The sequence below is a fragment of the Grammomys surdaster genome, unplaced genomic scaffold (assembly GCF_004785775.1).
Source record: "Grammomys surdaster isolate TR1022 unplaced genomic scaffold, NIH_TR_1.0 124976, whole genome shotgun sequence".
Taxonomy (NCBI): domain Eukaryota; kingdom Metazoa; phylum Chordata; class Mammalia; order Rodentia; family Muridae; genus Grammomys; species Grammomys surdaster.
Genome location: NW_021619904.1, coordinates 319,779 through 323,076, shown reverse-complemented (window position 1 = coordinate 323,076; position 3,298 = coordinate 319,779).

The window sequence follows — 3,298 nt, the reverse complement described above, 5'->3', positions numbered from 1 at the left end:
TTTGTTTTCAAGGGTAGAGCAATTGTACTTGGAGAAAATGTTATCTGTAAGATAGGCAGTCTGAAGATTACATTTTAAAACACTGAGGAATCTCAGTGATGAAGTGCTAAGTAGCTGCCATTCTTAGCACTTGGGATGACCAAGAAATTTGACTAGAGTATAAACCAAAACCCAGAAAATTCAAGGATCTATAACCTGCTTATTGGGGCAACAAACGTGTTCAAAAAAAGAAAAAAAAAGAAAGAGAGAGAGAAAGAGAGAGAGATAGAGAGAGAGAGAGAGAGAGAGAGAGAGAGAGGGAGGGAGGGAGGGAGAGAGAATGACAGGAAGGAAGGAAAAAGGAATGAATGAATAAATAAATAAATAAATAAATAAATAAATAAATAAATACTATTTGGTATTTGGTCCTGTCAAGTTGCTTTATATCTGGAGGAGAAAGAATTGAATGAGGAAGATTTTTAAAAAAGCCTTTTACTTCTCCCAGAACTGTTCTGAGAAACAGATGGTTACTGAATCAATCTCAGGGAAGCATGTCAGCTTCCTCTGACTGTTAATGCATTTGACAGTAAGGAAGGGTTCAGCCTAGAATGCCACTATCCATGTCCCTAAAGGGAAAAAGGTCACCACCTGAGAGTAGATGGTGACAAATGCTCCAGTAGTCGATGGCTCATAAAGACTATAAACATACCACCAGGCGAGGTTAGTAGGAGACTTACTCCTCTCCATATTTGCATATAGCACATAAAGGACACTCCTAGGAAAGTGCCTGTCTTCTGCTGTGACAAATTTCACAATTACCTATTGAATTTAGATGCCAGTAGACTCATCCTGACTATACTGTCCATAAGTCTGAGTCAGATACACCTGTGCTTCCTCTTCTGAATGTAGCTCATTCAGAAGGGCATAAAGGGTGAAAGGATAATAATGGAAAATGAAGAATTATATTGTGGTAGGAGTTGGGAGGGTAGAGTACGTTGGAACATAAAGAGAGGGATGGTTAACACTGAAAGTTTTTCTTAAAAGTCCTGTAAAAACCTACTAATCTGAATGGTTACTAAAATGTATAGTTATATAAAACAGTTTAATGCAATTACCTTACAAGTGAAGCAGAGACGGGGGGTGTACTGCTTCAGTAAGACACTATATTCTATGAAATACAAACCTCAATGTTAATAAGTTAATTCTTTTTAGTTAGCCAGTGGTGTACCATAGATGGACCCTGCATCTTCCACACTGTTGCCTGTAATCCTGTCTTGGCAATCTTGTTGTAGCCTTCAATGTTGAGTCAGAGTATCCTGTGTCTCTACCCAGGCTGAAGCACTAAAGTTGAGGCTTTTCCATGCAATCTCCATGAAGAAACAACTGCCACAGAACAAGGACACAAAGCACACTTTCTCCATGTGTAAGCCTTCAAGGCTTGAGACATAGAACACTTGTATGTGTACACATACAAGTTTTTTAGTGGCTGTCATCTATCATTGCAGTAAACCTTCTAGAAATTCTTGGTTAGACCCTATTTGTCTAGTTATGACATAATTAAGACAGAGAACATGGAGAAATCTAGGAAGTCCTCATTTAGACACTTTAACCCTTTTGACCAGCCCTTATGATACTGGACAGCGTTACACTGCCAAAAGAGGGGAAAAAAATCACCAAGTCTCACAAAGATCTAGATCTTGAACCCTACAACGATTGGCTTGACAAGATATGACTGCTGGCATGAATGTAGCACAAATGCATGGAGGGGACTACCCTCTTTGTGTTTGGACTTAACATTCTTCTCCATGAAACAAAATGCATACCTGATACTGATAAAAAGGAGAGAATCCATAGCTAGACAGGATATAGGTCCTGAGGAATATTCCAAATGCTATTATTCTTATAATTGACAAATCAACACAAAAAACCCTAGTGACATTGCTATACTCATATCAATACATCTCTCAGTCCTCCTCAGAGAAGCTTCTACCTACAGAAAATTATTAGCAAAGAGACTCTCAACAAATCCATGGTGCAGAGGATAAGAAATGTGTGTGAGTTTCACATTACTCTTGTGCAAGGGTTGGCAGAATGTAAGGATAAGAAGTAGAAACTGTTTTCTTCACTCAGATAGACCATAAACATTTGAACTCATATCAATTGAGACCAGGTGCATAAGTCCCATGAAAGCTCAAGCCAGAGATATCTCAGCATGGGAAAAAGGGAAGCATGGAATCTCATCACTAGATGAGGAGCAATTGACAGTTGATAGCTTCTTGGAGAGGGAATATGAGTTTTATTCAATGATCTGATCCTAGGTATGTTGACCACACACCAGTGTAGACCCATAGAATTAATAAAGATAATATTTTAAGAAAGTCATCATGTTAAGGGACATAAGCAAGTTTCTTAACACGGGTATCATGTGTTTGCTCTTGAATGTTGAATGCAGTGGATCAAGGTTAATACATTCTACTTGCATATCTTGAAATATCATGATGAAACACTTCAGTTCTATATTTTATAGAAATATCATAATGAAATACTTAAATTTTTACAACGATATATACTGTGATATGAATATCACATCACTGGCACAAGAGTTAGAACATCCTGAGTTTCTATCCAGGCTGAGGCACTAAAGTTGTGTTTCTTCTACATATGCTCCATGAACACACACACACAAACACACACACACACACACACACACAAATGCCATCTATCATTGTCCTAAACATTTGCCTCTCTTAGTATTACGAATTTTTATGTAAAATGGGGCTGGATTCATTATAAATATTTTTATCCTACTTCCCAAAGATTTTACAAATCAATGACAAGCTTAAACATGAAATTTTAATACTTTTCCATTTCTTCAATTTCATGTTTTATTATGGTATGATGTAAGTCAGTAAGAAAAGTCCATAAAAATAAAGATTCTTTACTAACATAGGAAATTAATAATAACAAGAAATGTGAGGCCTCACCTCATACTCATTGCCTGGAATTACTTTCCCCCACATTACTGCATTCATTTGGATTTTTGATGATGTTGTTGGTGCTGGTGGGGATAGGTGTTAATGGGTATTATAAATAGGTTTATAGTGCTCTTAGTGGGGTTATAGTAGTGAGGGTGGCAATGATGTTGAAGGTAGGCAATGGTGGATATTGTGATAACTTGTAGTGTTTGTGACAATGATGGTGGTATTGCTATTGATAATTGTGATGTTGCAAATTGAAGTGTGGACAGAAGTGATTGTAGTGGAAATGGTGTTAACTGAATGTAGGACGAATTAAGTGCCCGGAATTGTAGAATTTAAAT